This window comes from Salvelinus namaycush, chromosome 29 (genome assembly GCF_016432855.1).
Source record: "Salvelinus namaycush isolate Seneca chromosome 29, SaNama_1.0, whole genome shotgun sequence".
Lineage (NCBI taxonomy): Eukaryota > Metazoa > Chordata > Actinopteri > Salmoniformes > Salmonidae > Salvelinus > Salvelinus namaycush.
Window position 1 is genome coordinate 20249476 of NC_052335.1, and position 18995 is coordinate 20268470.

The 18995-nt window shown below is 42.2% G+C and overlaps 1 pseudogene; it reads right to left on the reverse strand.

Moving 5' to 3' along the window:
• Positions 1 to 4955: 4955 nt before the first annotated feature.
• LOC120023995 lies at positions 4956 to 15403 on the reverse strand (annotated as a pseudogene).
• Between the last annotated feature and the right edge of the window lie 3592 nt (positions 15404 to 18995).

The window sequence follows — 18995 nt, forward strand, 5'->3', positions numbered from 1 at the left end:
CCACCGGTCCTGGCAATCTACACTACGCACACCTGGAAACCATCATTGCACACACCTGCTCCCCATCGTTACGCACACCTGGACTTCATCATCACCCTGATTACTCTCCCTTTACTTAGCCACTCAGTATCAGTCATTAGGTAGTAGTTTTCCTTTCACGTTCAGTACGCTTCTCATGTTTGTTCATTTGTATCGTTTCATTATTAAACTTCTGCACCTGCTTCCTGACTCCCGGCGTATACGTTACATATAGAGATCCACAAAACCTCTCATTTTGTCATACGAAGAAAAGTGTCCCATTGGGGTAGGCACATGACTGTGTCAGAATCATGATATCCAGATTACCTCTTACTGGATGTCATTCCCCCACATAATTAAGTGATAATGCCGGTGTTTGGAGGATATATTGGCACGGGTGTTGTCAGGCCTGAGACGAAGTCGTGCCAATATATCCTCCAAACACTGGCTTCAAGGGCCTTATCACGGGTTGCCAACATATTCATATAATGATTGACATACAGTACCAGTCCAAAGTTTGGTCACACCTACTAATTCAAGGTCTTAAAAAAATATATATATTTTCTACATTGTAGAATAATAGTGAAGATGACAAAACTATGAAATAACACATAGGAATCATGTAGTAATCAAATAGCCACCCTTTGCCTTGACGACAGCTTTGCACACTCTTGGCATTCTCTCAACCAACTTCATGAGGTTGTCACCTGGAATGTATTTCAATTAACAGGTGTGCCTAGTTAAAAGTTGATTTGTAGAATTACTTTCCTTCTTAATGCGTTTGAGCCAATCAGTTGTGTTGTGACAAGGTAGGGGTGGTATACAGAAGATAGCCCTCTTTGGTGAAGACCATGTCCATATTATGGCAAGAACAGCTCAAATAAGCAAAGAGAAACAACAGTCCATCATTATTTTAATACATGAAGGTCAGTCAATGCGGAAAATGTAAAGAACTTTGAATGGTTTTTTCCAGTGTAGTCGCAAAAACCATCAAGCGCTATGTTGAAATTGGCTCTCATGAGGACCGGCACTTGAAAGGAAGACCCAGAGTTACCTCTGCTGCAGAGGATAAGTTACCAGCCTCAGAAATTGCAGCCAAATAAATGCTTCACAGAGTTCAAGTAACAGACACATCTCAACAACTGCTCAGAGGAGACTGTGTGACTCAAGCCTTCATAGTCGAATTGCTGCAAAGAAACCACTCCTAAAGGATATCAATAAGAAGAAGAGACTTGCTTGGGCCAAGAAACACGAGCAATGGACATTAGACTGATGGAAATCTGTCCTTTGGTCTGATGAGTCCAAATTTGAGATTTTTGGTTGCAACCGCCGTGTCTTTGTGAGACGCAGAGTAGGTGAATGGATGATCTCTGCATGTGTGGTTCCCACCGTGAAGCATGGAGGAGGAGGTGTGATGGTGTGGGGGTGCTTTGCTGGTGACACTGTCTGTGATTTATTTCGAATTCAAGGCACACTTAACCAGCATGTCTGCCACAGCATTCTGCAGGAATACTACATCCCATCTGGTTTGCGCTTAGTGGGACAATCATTTGTTTTTCAACAGGACAATGACCCAACACACCTCTAGGCTGTGAAAGGGCTATTTGACCAAGAAGGAGAGTGATGGAGTGCTGCATCAGATGACCTGGCCTCCACAACCATTCAACCTCAACCCAATTTAGATGGTTTGGGATGAGTTGGACCGCAGAGTGAAGGAAAAGCAGCCAGCAAGTGCTCAGCATATGTGGGAACTCCTTCAAGACTGTTGGAAAAGCTGGTTAAAAGAATGCCAAGAGTGTGCAAAGCTGTCATCAAGGCAAAGGGTGGCTACTTTGAAGAATCTAAAATCTAAAATATATTTTGATTTTTTGAACACTTTTTTGGTTACTACATGATCCCATATGTGTTATTTCATAGTTTTGATGTCTTCACTATTATTCTACAATGTAGAAAATAGTAAAAATAAAGAAATACCCTTGAATGAGTAGGTGTGTCCAAACTTTCGACTGGTACTGTATTTTCATTAAATATTATTTTGATTAATTCATAGTATTTCATCCTTCCACAAGATATAGTCCCGACACAAATCTAGGGTTGCTACCCAAGCCGGCTGGTTGTTCATTCTATCGGTTCGGTAGCCAGAGACGTGACCCAGTCATTCAGTCTTTTTGTTCTGTATCTATGGACGCAACACAAGCGTTCGTTCTAAATGTTCCATTGCCATACTGACTGGCAACGTTCTTATCCCAAGCTTGCTAGCTAACTTACAGTCACGTCAACAGTGCAGCCAGAATAACAACAGAAGCTGTGTTCATTACTATGGGACAGTTGGAGATTGAATTTGGATATTGAAACAATGTTGCAAATGTCAGAGATACAGTCAGCAAGGTTTATACAAATCTCCGCTGTTGAAAACTAAATGTTAGTCTAAAAGAAATGTGAGATAATGTCTAGATGCTTTTTATAGTGGAGATCAAGTTTATAAATTGCCTGGCTGGGCTGATGAGACAGTGGATTGCACAGTCAGATGAAACAGAGTAAAAAGGTCATCAAAAAGAAAGGAGGACCAAGGCACTCTTCATATAATTAATTAAAATGCCTTTATTAGTATGGCATGTTCAATAGAAACAAAGTTGTTTAAAAACCGACGCGTTTCGGCTGCATGGCCTTCGTCAGGGAGTACAGAAAAAGGAGAATACAATGTCCTCTTTTGAAAGGCTTTTCCAATTAGAAGAGGGAGTGGTTACCAAATTGGACACACCTAGTAAGCAATAATATACACATGAAAAGGTGAAATACTGTAGCTATGTTATCATGAGCATACAACTCCAAGCTAGAAGCATCAGAACACCCAGAGAGGCAGTTCCAACCCTAACCATGACTGGGAGAAGTGTCCAGAACAAGAAAGCAATATATTCCACAGTACACTAGACCACACCAAAACCTGAACAACAGTCCAAACATAGCTGAGGGCAATTGAGCAAAATGTCCACTAGATGACAGCAAATGGACCCATCACGACCCTACAGGAAGGGTGAGAAATCCATATCTTCATTTAAACCAGGGTACTTAGTGGCCTGTAGTTTGTAAATCCAAAAACTTTCCCTTTGGTTTAACTGTTTAAGACGGTCCCCTTTTCTAATAGAGGCCGGAACATGATCAATACCCATAGCTTGTAGGGAGGCAGGGTTGCCATGGTGTAAGGACTTGTAGTGCCTTGCCATGGGGTAGTCTTCATTGCCTACCCGTATGGCGTACTTGTGTTCCGCCAAGCGATCTTGAAGGCGTCTCTTTGTCCGTCCAATGTAGAACACCTTGCACTGTGGACATTCTAATCTATAGATGACATGAGTGGTTTTGCAGTTAATAAAATGCTTGAGGTAATACACCATTTTAGAAGCTGTGTCAACAAAATACTTTTTCTGTGCAATATTACTGCAATGGTTGCACTGGTTACATTTAAAAGAGCCCTTGGGTTTGTGGTCAAGCCAAGTTTTTTGAGAGTCACCCGGAAGATAACTGTGGACTAATTTGTCATTTAGGGTAGGACATCTCTTAAAGCTTATGACTGGTGGTTCAGGAAAGACTTGGCGTAGTAGCGTATCACTTGATTCCCCAATTGTTTTTAATGATTCTTTTAATGTTCTCTGCTTCAGTGCTGTATTTTGTAACAAAATACACTCTCTCTGATGTATCACGAGGCACTCCTCTTCGTAACAAGTTCTCTCTGTCAAGTAATCCAGCCCTTATACCTGCATCTTTCAGGACCTGAACGCTGTAGCCCCGATCCAAAAAGCGATTCTCCAATTCAGCAGATTTGACACTGTAGTCTGTTTCCTGATCGCAAATTCTGCGGACTCTTTGGAATTGGCCATATGTGTAACGTTCGTCTGGTGGTGTATGAATGGACCAAGGCGCAGCGGGTGATGAATACATAACTATTTATTTCAAACAGACGAAACACTGACAAAACACTAGAACAAACTACAAAACAATAAACGAAGGCAACAGACCTGAAACAAACGAACTTACATATAGACGAAGGACGCAAGAACAGGAACAGACTACCTAAAACGAACGAACAAACGAAACAGTCCCATGTGGATTACACAGACACAGGAACAATCACCCACAAACAAACAGTGAGAACAACCTACCTTAATATGACTCTCAATCAGAGGAAACGTCAAACACCTGCCTCTAATTGAGAGCCATACCAGGCAACCCAAAACCAACATAGAAACAGAAAACATAGACTGCCCACCCAAAACTCACGCCCTGACCAATAAACACATACCAAACAACAGAAAACAGGTCAGGAACGTGACAATATGGAATATTCTCTTTTAGCCTTTTGGGGTGAAAGCTGTCTGCCCTCAGAATGGTATTCCCATCTGTAGGCTTCCTAAAGATTGATGTGTGCAAACAACCTTTGTCATTTTTACTAATGGCGAGGTCCAAAAAATGAATGTTATCCTTGCTGTATTCCATAGTTAGTTTGATGTTAGGGTTAATGCTGTTAAGGTATTGGTGGAAGGAAATAAGTTCATCTTCTGAGCCGGACCAAAACAGGCAAACATCATCAATATAGCGTCCCCACCATATAATCCGGTCAAAGAAATGGTTATTAGAAGGATCCAAAATGAAGTCATTTTCCCATTTACCCAAGTACAAACCAGCGTAGGAAGGGCTGTAGCAAGCTCCCATGGCACATCCTTTGACCTGAGCACCTTCTATCTACCAAAATATACTATAGTGTACCTTAGTAGCGCTTCCCTTCCTCCTCTTTCTACAGAGTAAAAAGGTATTTTAACGTCATAGATTTAGCTGGTGGTAACTTGTGGAATAGACACTGGCTGGAATGCGGTTTTAACCAATCTGCATTCAGGATTAGACTTACCTGTTGTATAAGTCTACATATCAAATCCACGTATTGTCTACAAGCTGGTCTGAGCAATGATGTGATGTATGTTTTTTGAGTAGTCTGTGTATTGGTCTGTGTCCTTTTTATAGTCTTTGTCATATACTCCCTCCTCCACCGGAAGTGTAGGATTCTTGTGTTCTTGGTACTCTACCCACAAACAGGTAACCATGGAGAGGATCAGAACTCCAAGGAGGATGTAGATCTTGGTGTCCAGACAGATGAAGGTACTGTAGGCAAAGGCTATCATGAACCCCAGGGACTCCCACATACAGCAGTTAGAAAACGCTGCCTCTTTTTGTCTGGGGAAGAGAACCCCATACAGTGCTGCAAATAAGAACAAAACCACTGTTACCTCTGTTCTGTACAAAATGTTTGATGTACCTAGCATGTCACGGTAATACATTTCAATAACTCAACTCACAGTTGGTTTGTGCCTGCCATACCGCATCTGCCATGCCCCAGAGAGCAGGAAACACAAAGAACACTGGCAGCTGGTCTGGGTGAGGCCTCCAGAACAACAGGGCCATGATACAGGCAAAGTTGATCGCCGCAGCTGTAAGAGCGGTGAGTAGTAAGTGATTTGATTTTAAGTGTGTCGTATAGGATACCAATGAAAATGTTAATGTCTTTATTAGAAAGCTCTTCTTACCCAAGCAAAACAGTGGGGCTCTTCCAGTGTATTCTGCCAACCTCCCAAACATAAAGGAACATAACGAATTTGTGGCTCCAAAACATATCATCGCATATCCAACGTAATGGATTCCTAAGGAACAGGTCACATAGTTCTGCAAAAGAAACAACAAAAGAAGGTCACAAACATAACTTTTAGCCACTCTTCCGTTGGTAAATAATTCTTGAACGTTGGATTCCTCGAGGCAGGGTAAGAACCATGTATCGTCTCCTCACCTTTGTTTATTCACAGAAGAGGAAACTCTTCTCAAAGCCACTGTACATGGACAAAGGGATGAGAATGATGAGTCTCTTGTCTTTCAGGAGTGTAAACGTGGTCAGGAAGGTGCTCCAGAATGGTTCCCTGTTGCCTCGGAACTCCTGGGCCTGATTTCTGTCTATGTTATCCAGAAATACTGCCACTATGATCATGGCCAGCACAGCCACCCCTAGTACACAACAGAAACACACATTAGAACATTTCAATAGCATCAACCTGCAGGGCTGGATTACCAAACGGTCATGCAGGGCACATGCCCCCGATGTATGTACTATATGTACATGTGTGTGTGTATATACACTGCTCAAAAAAATAAAGGGAACACTTAAACAACACAATGTAACTCCAAGTCAATCACACTTCTGTGAAATCAAACTGTCCACTTAGGAAGCAGCACTGATTGACAATAAATTTCACATGCTGTTGTGCAAATGGAATAGACAAAAGGTGGAAATTATAGGCAATTAGCAAGACACCCCCAATAAAGGAGTGATTCTGCAGGTGGTGACCACAGACCACTTCTCAGTTCCTATGCTTCCTGGCTGATGTTTTGGTCACTTTTGAATGCTGGCGGTGCTCTCACTCTAGTGGTAGCATGAGACGGAGTCTACAACCCACACAAGTGGCTCAGGTAGTGCAGCTCATCCAGGATGGCACATCAATGCGAGCTGTGGCAAGAAGGTTTGCTGTGTCTGTCAGCGTAGTGTCCAGAGCATGGAGGCGCTACCAGGAGACAGGCCAGTACATCAGGAGACGTGGAGGAGGCCGTAGGAGGGCAACAACCCAGCAGCAGGACCGCTACCTCCGCCTTTGTGCAAGGAGTAGCACTGCCAGAGCCCTGCAAAATGACCTCCAGCAGGCCACAAATGTGCATGTGTCAGCATATGGTCTCACAAGGGCTCTGAGGATCTCATCTCGGTACCTAATGGCAGTCAGGCTACCTCTGGCGAGCACATGGAGGGCTGTGCGGCCCCACAAAGAAATGCCACCCCACACCATGACTGACCCACCGCCAAACCGGTCATGCTGGAGGATGTTGCAGGCAGCAGAACGTTCTCCACGGCGTCTCCAGACTCTGTCACGTCTGTCACATGTGCTCATGTGCTCAGTGTGAACCTGCTTTCATCTGTGAAGAGCACAGGGCGCCAGTGGCGAATTTGCCAATCTTGGTGTTCTCTGGCAAATGCCAAATGTCCTGCACGGTGTTGGGCTGTAAGCACAACCCCCACCTGTGGACGTCGGGCCCTCATACCACCCTCATGGAGTCTGTTTCTGACCGTTTGAGCAGACACATGCACATTTGTGGCCTGCTGGAGGTCATTTTGCAGGGCTCTGGCAGTGCTACTCCTTGCACAAAGGCGGAGGTAGCGGTCCTGCTGCTGGGTTGTTGCCCTCCTACGGCCTCCTCCACGTCTCCCGATGTACTGGCCTGTCTCCTGGTAGCGCCTCCATGCTCTGGACACTACGCTGACAGACACAGCAAACCTTCTTGCCACAGCTCGCATTGATGTGGCATCCTGGATGAGCTGCACTACCTGAGCCACTTGTGTGGGTTGTAGACTCCGTCTCATGCTACCACTAGAGTGAGAGCACCGCCAGCATTCAAAAGTGACCAAAACATCAGCCAGGAAGCATAGGAACTGAGAAGTGGTCTGTGGTCACCACCTGCAGAATCACTCCTTTGTTGGGGTTGTCTTGCTAATTGCCTATAATTTCCACCTTTTGTCTATTCCATTTGCACAACAGCATGTGAAATTTATTGTCAATCAGTGTTGCTTCCTAAGTGGACAGTTTGATTTCACAGAAGTGTAATTGACTTGGAGTTACATTGTGTTGTTTAAGTGTTCCCTTTATTTTTTTGAGCAGTGTATATATATATATATATATATATATATATATATATATATATATATATATGAGTTTGTGGACACCTGCTCTTCGAGCATGTCATTCCAAAATCATGGGCATTAATATGTAGTTGGTCCCCCCTTTGCTGCTACAACAGCCTCCACTCTTCTGGGAAGGCTTTCCATTAGATGTTGGAACATTACTGCGTGAACTTGCTTCTGTTCAGCCACAAAAGCATTACTGAATTCGGGCACTGATGTTGAGCAATTAGGCTTGGTTCGTAGTCAGCATTTCAATCCATCCCAAAGGGGTTCGATGGGGTTGAGGTCAGGGCTCTGTGCAGGCCAGTCATGTTTTTTCTGTATGGACCTCACTTTGTGCACGGGGGCATTGTCATGCTGAAACAGGAAGGGGCCTTCCCCAAACTTTTGCCACAAAGTTGGAAGCACAGAATCGTCTAGAATGTCATTTTATGCTGTAGCGTTAAGATTTCCCTTCAAAGTAACTAAGGAGCCTAGCCCGAACCATGAAAAACAGCCCTAGACCATTATTCCTTCTGCACCAAATTTTACAGCTGGCTCTATGCATTTGGGCAGGTAACATTCTCCTGGCATCCGCCAAACCCAGATTCATCTGTCGGACTGCCAGATAGCAAAGCGTGATTCATCACTCCAGAGAATGCGTCTCCACTGCTCCAGAGTTCAATGGCGGCAAGCATTACACCACTCCACCCGACGCTTGACATTGCGCATGGTGATCTTAGGCTTGTGTGCGGCTGCTCGGCCATGGAAACCCATTTCATGATGCTCCCGATGAACAGTTATTGTGCTGATGTTCCTTTCAGAGGACGTTTGGAACTCAGTAGTGAGTGTTGCAACCGAGGACAGACAATTTTTACGCGCTACGTGCTTCAGCACTTGGCGGTCCTGTTGTTTCTGGTGTTGCTCTTAGATGTTTCCACTTTACAATAACAGCACTTAGAGTTGGCAGGGCAGAAATTTGATGAACTGACTTGTTGGAAAGGTGGCATCCTATCATGGTGTCATATTGAAAGTCACTGAGCTCTTCAGGAAGGCCATTCTACTTCCAATGTTTGGCTATGGAGATTGCATGGCTGTGTGCTCGATTTTATACACATGTCAGCAACGAGTTTGCCTGAACTAGCCGAATCCAGAAATTTGAAGGGTGGCCACATACTTTTGTGCATATATAGTTTATACAGTGGCAAGAAAAAGTATGTGAACCCTTTGGAAATACCTGGATTTCTGCATAAATTGGTCATAAATGTGACAAACACAGTCTGCTTAAACTAATAACACACAAACAGTTATACGTTTTCATGTCTTTATTGAACACACCGCGTAAACATTCCCAGTGCAGGGTGGGAAAAGTATGTGAACAATTGGATTTAGTAACTGGTTGACCCTCCTTTGGCAGCAATAACCTCAACCAAACATTTTCTGCAGTTGCGGATCAGACCTGCACAACGGTCAGGAGGAATTTTGGACCATTCCTCTTTACAAAACTGTTTCAGTTCAGGAATATTCTTGGGATGTCTGGTGTGAACCGCTCTCTTGAGGTCATGCCACAGCATCTCAAATCGGGTTGAGGTCAGGACTCTGACGGGCCACTCCAGAAGGCGTATTTTCTTCTGTTGAAGCCATTCTGTTGTTGATTTACTTCTGTGTTTTGGGTCGTTGTCCTGTTGCATGACCCAACTTCTGTTGAGCTTCAATTGACGGACAGATAGCCTAACATTCTCCTGCAAAATGTCTTGATAAACTTGAGAATTAATTTCAGCCAATGATAGCAAGCTGTCCAGGCCCCGAGGCAGCAAAGCAGCCCCAAACCATGATGCTCCGTCCACCATACTTTACAGTTCGGACAAGGTTTTGATGTTAGTGTGCTGTGCCTTTTTTTCTCCACAGTGTTGTGTGTTCCTTCCAAACAACTCAACTTTAGTTTAATCTCTCCACAGAATATTTGGCCAGGAGCGCTGTGGAACATCCAGGTGCTCTTTTGCGAACTTCAGACATGCAGCAATGGTTTTTTTGGACAGCAGTGGCTTCTTCCGTGGTGTCCTCCCATGAACACCATTCTTGTTTAGCGTTTTATGTATCGTAGACTCGTCAACTGAGATGTTAGCATGTTCCAGAGATTTATGTAAGTCTTTAGCTGACACTCTAGGATTCTTCTTAACCTCATTGAGCATTCTGCACTGTGCTCTTGCAGTCATCTTTGCCGGGCGGCCACTCCTAGGGAGAGTAGCAACAGTGCTGAACTTTCTCCATTTATAGACAATTTGACTGATGAACATCAAGGCTTTTAGAGATACTTTTGTAACCCTTTCCAGCTTTATGCAAGTAAACAATTCTTAATCTTAGGTCTTCTGAGATCTCTTTTGTTCGAGGCATGGTTCACATCAGGCAATGATTCTTGTGAATAGCAAACTCAAATTTTTTATAGAGCAAGGCAGCTCTAACCAACATCTCCAATCTCATCTCATTGATTGGACTCCAGGTTAGCTGACTCCAGGTTAGCTGACTCCTGACTCCAATTAGCTTTTGGAAAAGTCATTCACATACTTTTTCCATCCTACACTGTGAATGTTTAAATGATGTATTCAATATAGACAAGAAAAATACAATAATTTGTGTGTTATTTGTTTAAGCCCACTGTCACGCCCTGGCCTTAGTTATCTTTGTTTTCTTTATTATTTTAGTTAGGTCAGGGTGTGACATGGGGGATGTTTGTGTGTTTTTGTCTAGTCTAGGGTGGTTGTATTGTCTAGGGTGTTTTGTAGAGTTCATGGGGTTGTGTTCAGTGTAGGTGTTTATGTAAGTCTATGGTTGCCTGGATTGGTTCTCAATTAGAGACAGCTGTCTATCGTTGTCTCTGATTGGGAGCCATATTTTAGGCAGCCATAGGCATTAGGTAGGTAATTGTCTATGTCTTGACGTTAGTTGCTTGTGTCTGCACTTTCGTTTTGTATCTTCACGGTCGTTTGTTGTTTTGTCTAGTTTGTATTAGTGTTCGTTTCATCTTCAAATAAAAAGAAGATGTATTTATATCACGCTGCGCCTTGGTCCTCTCTTTCACCTAACGACGATCGTGACACCCACTCTATTTGTCTATTGTTGTAACTTAGATGAAGGGCAGATCAAATTTGATGACCAATTTATGCAGAAATCCAGGTAATTCCAAAAGGTTCACATACTTTTTCTTGCCACTGTATATACAAGTACCTCGCAAAAGTATTCATCCCCCTTGGCGTTTTTCCTATTTTGTTGCATTACAACCTGTAATTTAACTTGATTTTTATTTGGATTTCATGTAATGGACATACACAAAATAGTCCAAATTGTTGAAGTGAAATGAAAAACATTACTTGTTTCAAAATATTATTTAAAAACAAAAACGGAAAAGGGGTGCATGCATATGTATTCACCTTCTTTGCTATGAAGCCCCTAAATAAGATATTGTGCAACCAATTACCTTCGGAAGTTACATAATTTTGCAATCTAAGTGTCACATGATCTGAGTATATATACACCTGTTCTGAAAGGCCCCAGAGTCTGCAAAAGCACTAAGCAAGGGGCACCACCAAGCAAGCGGCACCATGAAGACCAAGGAGCGCTCCAAACAGGTCAGGGACAAAGTTGTGGAGAAGTACAGATCAGGGTTGGGTTATAAAAAAATATCAGAAACTCTAAACATCCCACGGAGCACCATTAAATCCATTATTACATTTTTTAAAGAATATGGCACCACAACAAACCTGCCAAGAGAGGGCCGCCCACCAAAACTCAAAGACCAGGCAAGGAGGGCATTAATCAGAGTGGTAACAGAGACCCTGAAGGAGCTGCAAAGCTCCTTCAAAAATGGAGTATCTGTCCATAGGACCACTTTAAGCCATACACTCCACAGAGCTGGGCTTTATGGAAGAGTGTCTGGAAGAAAAGCCATTGCTTTAAGAAAAAATAAGCAAAAACATTTGGTGTTCACCAAAAGGCATGTGGGAGACTCCCCAAGCATATTGAAGAAGGTACTCTGGTCAGATGAGACAAAAATGTTGCTTTTTGGCCATCAAGGAAAACGCTATGTCTGGCGCAAACCCAACACCTCTCATCACCCTGAGAACATCATCCCCACAGTGAAGCATGGTAGTGGCAGCATTATGCTGTGGGGATGTTTTTCATCGGCAGGGACTGGGAAACTTGTCAGAATTTAAGGAATGATGGATGGCGCTAAATACAGGGAAATTCTTGAGGGAAACCTGTTTGTCTTCCAGAGATTTGAGAGTGAGATGGAGGTTCACCTTCCAGCAGGACAATGACCCTAAGCATACTGCTAAAGAACACTTGAGTGGTTTAAGGGGAAACATTTAAATGTCTTGGAATGGCCTAGTCAAAGCCCAGACCTCAATCCAATTGAGAATCTGTGGTATGACTTAAAGATTGCTGTACACCAGCGGAACCCATCCAACTTGAAGGAGCTGCAGCAGTTTTGCCTTGAAGAATGGGAAAAAATCCCAGTGGCTAGATGTGGCAAGCTTATAGAGACATACCCCAAGAGACTTTCAACTGTAATTGCTGCAAAAGGTGGCTCTACAAAGTATTGACTTTGGGGGGGTGAATAGTTATGCATGATCAAGTTCAGTTTTTTTGTCTTATTTCTTGTTTGTTTCACAATAAAACATATTTTGCATCTTCAAAGTGGTAGGCATGTTGTGTAAATCAAATGATACAAACTGCCCAAAAAATTAATTTTAATTCCAGGTTGTGAGGCAACAAAATAGGAAAAATGCCAAGGGGGGTGAATACTTTCGCAAGCCACTGTACTGATAGATAAACAGTACCAGTCAAAGGTTTGGACACACTTACTCAATCCAGGGTTTTTCTTTATTTTTACTATGTTTTACATTGTAGAATAATAGTGAAGACATCAAAACTATGAAATTACACATATGGAATCATGTAGTAACCAAAAATGTTCTCTTCAAACATGTTATTGTTGAATATCGACGTTACTAAGGAGGGGGCGAAAGGAAACAGTTAGTCTCTGATGAGGCAGGTCAGCTGCGGAACTAGGGAGGAGAGAGGAATTCGACCCCAGGTCAAGTTAACAGATGAAGTGAAAAGAAACCTCTGGGAGGGGGGCCAGAGAAGCCCATCACAACGACCCTCCTACTACAGTTCTATCTCAAACACATACATTTCCACACCCACGAAGGTTCTAGCATCAGGCAGGGCCATGACTACACCAGTGAGAGGAATCAACTAAGTTCCTGCCTAGCAACATGCCTAGCAACATGTATCAATCCAAGATGTATCGGCTGTTGACCAGGACCAACCCTGCTTAGCTTCAGAAGCAAGCCAGCAGCATACCACCCTGCATACCACTGCTGGCTTGCTTCTGAAGCTAAGCAGGGTTGGTCCTGGTCAGTCCCTGGATGGGAGATGAGATGCTGCTGGAATTGGTGTCCTCTGGTCTAAAAAATATCCCAATGCCCCAGGGCAGTGATTGGACACTGCCCTGTGTAGGGTGCTGTCTTTCGGATGGGATGTTAAACGGGTGTCCTGACTCTCTGAGGTCATTAAAGATCCCATGGCACTTATTGTAAGAGTAGGGGTGTTAACCGTGGTGTCCTGGCTAAATTCCTAATCTGGCCCTCAAATCAGCACAGTCACCTAATAATCCCCAGTTTACGATTGGCTCATTCACCCCCCTCCTCTCCCCTGTAACTATTCCTCAGGTCGTTGCTGTAATCGAGAATGTGTTCTCAGTCAACTTACCTGGTAAAATAACAGATAAAAATAAAAGCAAGGAATTGACCCCACCTAGTAGGAGGTTATAAATATATGTGCTTGTGTAATCATACCTTGTCTTTGCAGCTGTATGGCCCAGTGGGTGGATAAACTTGGTTTGAGCTTTTCCTAGTCGTCCGTTTGAGTTTTTACTCTGTTTGTTCGGAACCTAACAGCCTCATGACAAAATGTGTAGAATAGCATTATAAAACTGTAGAATATCAGGAAATGTGCTTTAAAACTGCAGAATCTTCTCTCAGCCTCATGGCAAAATGTGAACAAAAGCATGCGATGAGCTATAAAACCACATGTTTTTTTCTCTGCCCCATGGCAAAAAGTGTAGAGTTGAGGGAAATTAGCTTTAAAACGGCAACATTCTCTCTCTGGACCATGGCAAAATGGTGGTGGTGGTGGGGGGGGGGGGGGGGGGGGGGGTAAATGCAGTATTATGGCCGTGTCAACCTGTAACACTGACAAACAATAGTAGGTTCTTACCAATATAGCAGCCGACTAGTGTCCAGACCAATTCTTGTGCTGGTCTTTTGGTCGTAGAGTTTACATTGATATCAACGCACACACCTGCACCACAATATTGTAGATCTTCCTCAGAGATGTCAGCTAGGAGAACATAAAGATATCATTATGACAGATGGTACCATAGAGGATGGTTGGGCAAGAACACCTCTCATAATGTACACTGCACATGATGCATCTCATTCATTTTATCCTAGTCACCCTTTAACTTACAAATGCTACTACTTTCACAAACAAGTTGCATTTGTTCTGTGTGTGCGTGTGTGCATACTTGTGTGTGTGTGTTTGTTTGTGTGTGTTTGTGTGCACTTGCTACTTACGTATATCTGTATCTGAACCAAATATCAACGACGACATGAGGTTTCCCCATACAGCCGAAGACTGGAATATCAAGAAAAATATGCCAAAGTACTTATTGATAACATCCGCTGCTGCCTTGTTTTCTTTAGGGGCTTGCAGGTTGCCGCAGATGGTGAGAAGGGTACACTTGGCTGACCATAGTGGAGAACCTCCCATACCCAGGATCACAGAGGTGGGGATCAGAGTGTACCTAGAAGAGGACAGATTAATATGGTTAGCATCAGACACTGCCTACAGTTTGTAAACTAACACAGCTACTGACAGGCCAGTCCAGGAAGCATAGCAGAGAGGGATAGGATTCATACCATGTGTGTAAACAACTTTGTCGACGGACACTACTTTCACATAATTAGTTTAATTTACTCACAGAGTACTGAAATAATCCCAACTCTACTTGGTAACAACAAGTTAATATATGTGTACTATGCCAAATGTTTTACTCATTGAGGTAGGGAGGTACATGATTAGTTGTATTGTAATTTTGCTCTTAAATCATGAAGAAGAAACACAGCTTGTTGAAAGTTGTAAACAATGAAGGTCTGGACAGGTTTTGGACAGTTTGCTTTACCATCCTGGATAGAGGTTCCCAATTGAATAGGTCACATAGCAGCCCATGCCGACAACAATAGTCCATTTGCAGCCCAGATTTTTGATGAGAATGGGTGTTAGGAACATGGATGACAGGATGATGGAGGCATAAATAACACTGAGAGATGTCACCCCCATCCCATCCTCGGCATTCAGACTGCTCTGTAACACAGGAGAGGGATGGTGCCATCAATTATCAAGAACCAGAAATTGCAGTGTTGAATTGTACCTTAATATTCAAGCAATCGTCTATTTAATGATCGACACGACAGTATCTTGAGTTACCTGTAAACTCTGAAGTCCTCCATAAGCTGTGAACAGAGATAAAAATCCAATGGATACCACCAAAATATTTTTCATATTTCGGTCTATCATGTCTGCAACGTGAATACCTTAAAGGTTTGGCTCTATGTGAAAAGTATATTCCAGATTACAACTCCACTGGACTGTTGTCAAAGCAAAGTCTTAGGTAAAACCACTGAGCTTTTATATAGTGAAGCTGGTTAAATTGGGGACAAAGTTCATCCCGTTCTATAAGCTGTTAGATATGTGTCCTCTGCTGAAGAGCTCTTACACAAAAATCCTGGAAAATAAATTTCATTTTAAAATGATGTTTTCCAGGCCTGGAAAAGCAGTGGTGGAAAAAGTACCCAATTGTCATAGTTGAGTAAAAGTAAAGTTACCATAATTGAAAATAACTCAGGTAAAAGTGAAAGTCACTCAGTAAAATACTACTTGAATAAAAGTCTAAAAGTGTTTGACTTTAATTATATTTAAGTATCAAAGTAGACCTATAAATAATGTCAAATTCCTTATATTAATAAAACCAGAAGGCACGATTTTCTCGTTTTTCTAATTTACAGATAGCCAGGGGCACACTCCAACACTCAGACATAATTTACAAGCAAAGCATTTGTGTTTAGTGAATCCACCAGATTAGATGCAGTAGGAATGACCAGAGATGTTCTCTTGATAAGTGCGTGAATTGGACACTTTTCATGACCTGCTAAGTATTCCAAATGTACAGACACCCCAAAAAACGACCTATGTAGTACTTTAAAGTATTTTTACCTAACTAGCCTACTTAACACCACTGTGGAAAAGTTTTGGGAAATGATCCAATCCGAATTTTTTTGGAAAAGTCATGGAAATTAATAATTTCTGATAATTGAAATTATTTAGGCACTGTGTTAAAATATTTTATCAATCAAATCAAAATCAACATATAAACCAGGCTCAAAATGGACTTTAGCGCGTCTGTTGTGTTTGCGCGCATCACTTGCATCTGTGCAAGAGGAGTGGGCCGTTGCTCAAAGAGAGGGAGAAAGTCGGACATTGCAGTGGCAGGCAGGTAGGTAGGCCTAGTCTATAACATATGATAGAGAACAGACTTATAGCTAGGTAGCCAATTCAAAACATATATTGTACCCTATAGTTAACTGTTTAGCTATTATTACCATGATTCATGTTTTCGTTATGTCCCCAAAAAACTTCCAACGACACTCGAGAATAAGGTCATTCAAAGTTGATTACATTTTTTGAACGATTCCGATTATTCATTTAAACACTTTTTTTTGGACGAAATTAACAATTCACTTGGTCATTGTATTCGGGTTCAATCGCGGTGAATAGAGTTATGTGAATCAAAATAATAATTTCTGAATTGCGAACAGTAATTTTACGAAAAAATATTAGATTATTAAATATTAAATATTCATGTAACGATCGTCCTGGAAAGAAGGTGACCAAAACGCAGCGGGTTAAGTGTTCATTATAATTTAATAAATAACCTGATGTAACGTTCGTCTAAGTCGTTCTCCTCCTCAGACGAGGAGGAGCAAGGATCGGACCAACATGCAGCGAGGTATGTAGACATAATGATTTAATTAAATTGACAAGACGAACACTGACACGAAATACACTTGAATAAGCTACAAAACAAGAAACGATGTGAACAAACCTGAACGAGATAACATAACGCACGAACAGGAACTAACATAACGCACGAACAGGAACGAACACATACACGAACACAAACGAAACAGTCCCGTGTGGTGCGACATACACAGACACAGGAACAATCACCCACAAACAAACAGTGAGAACAGCCTACCTTAATATGGTTCTCAATCAGAGGAAACGTCAAACACCTGCCTCTAATTGAGAACCATATCAGGCAACACATTTAACCCAACATAGAAACACATAACATAGAATGCCCACCCCAACTCACGCCCTGACCAACTAAACACATACAAAAACAACAGAAAACAGGTCAGGAATGTGACACCTGAACACTGAACACAACAAAAACAACAAAGAGAGAGAACGAAACGAAACAGTTCTGTCTGGTGCAACAACACAAAACAGAAAACAACTACCCACAACAAACAGGTGGGAAAAGGCTACCTAAGTATGGTTCTCAATCAGAGAAAACGATAGGCAGCTGCCTCTGATTGAGAACCACACCCGGCCAAACACACAGAAAAAGAAAACATAGAACACCAGACATAGAATGCCCACCCCAACTCACGCCCTGACCAAACCAAAATAGAGACATAAAAAGGATCTCTAAGGTCAGGGCGTGACAATTAAAGCCTTTCTTTTGGATTATGTGGCTTCAAAACTTGTTTTGTAGATACTTCCAGTTGATTTGCTTCATCCAATGTATGGGGCAATGCAACTCAATTGCTGCTAGTCAGCATGCAAAGTAAACACTTCTAAGGTAGCTAATATAAATATGACTAAACTAGAAAAGGTACATTTCCCAAAGAAAATGTGTGTTCTTGTTTCTGCTGAATAGAAAGATTTGCAGCCTACCATAGCCAATAGAGCTTTGATATATTGAAGGGGCAAATTATTTCAAAAGGCATGAAACGTATTTGATGGTAATGTTGCAATGTTCTACATCAACCATCCTCCAGGAAAGCTAATGGGTGTGCAGACCTTTATTCCTAAAGGGCGTGCAGGCATTTATTCCCCACTAACAAACCACATTGTAGAAATGAGCTGCTCAACTGGACCTTGATAAACTGTCTCTGATATGTTTGAGCAGGGCTTTATGCAGAGCCTGCACACCCAGTAGCTCTACAGACTGAGAGTTGACCACATTTTTATACAGTTGCCTAACAGTTATTCTACTTTGTGGGGGGTTGAGTGCCTTGCACAACGACAGGAGATCGTACTTGGGATCACAGAGCAGCCTCCCAGTGTCGACACCACATACGCTTACTTTTTGATATGTAAATATCGACGCTGCCAATTGTTGGTCATGAAAATTTGGTTAAAACTCATGAAGAAGTCATGAAATTCCATCTGTCAAAATGTGTATGAACCCTGTCTTATAAATAAACATTGTTATCAATATTATAGGGAAAGCATCCCTGGGCTGTTTGCTTAACTCCTACAATTTCCTGGACCAGAGGCTTAGTGACTTTAGATACTGTGTGTTTTTTTAATTTAACCTTTATTTATCTAGGCAAGTCAGTTAAGAACAAATTCTTATTTACAGTGACGGCCTAGGAACAGTGGGTTAACTGCCTTGTTCAAGAGCAGAAGGACAGATTTTTACCTTGTCAGCTCAGGGGTTTCAATCTACCAACCTTGCGGTTACTGGCCCAACGCTCTAACCACTAGGCTACCTGCCGCCCCACTGTTACCAGTATTACTGGTAACAGGGTTGGGGTCAGTTGAATTGAACATTCTACTTGAGTGCACATTTTTGGGTTTGACCCCAACCCCAAGATTTAAGTCATTAAATATGAATTGTGAAGTTGTCAGTATTTTTAGATTTACTTTGCTCTGTTTCCCTTTCAAGCACATAATAATCACAGTTTAGTTCAGCTGTGCATGAGGAATGCATTCCACTCAAACGAGATACCAGGGTGCAAAGGTTAACTGATAGTTATGGAAAAGCCGAAAACGTAAAACATCATTTGTTTTCTTCCTTATTGTTTTTGTAAAACTA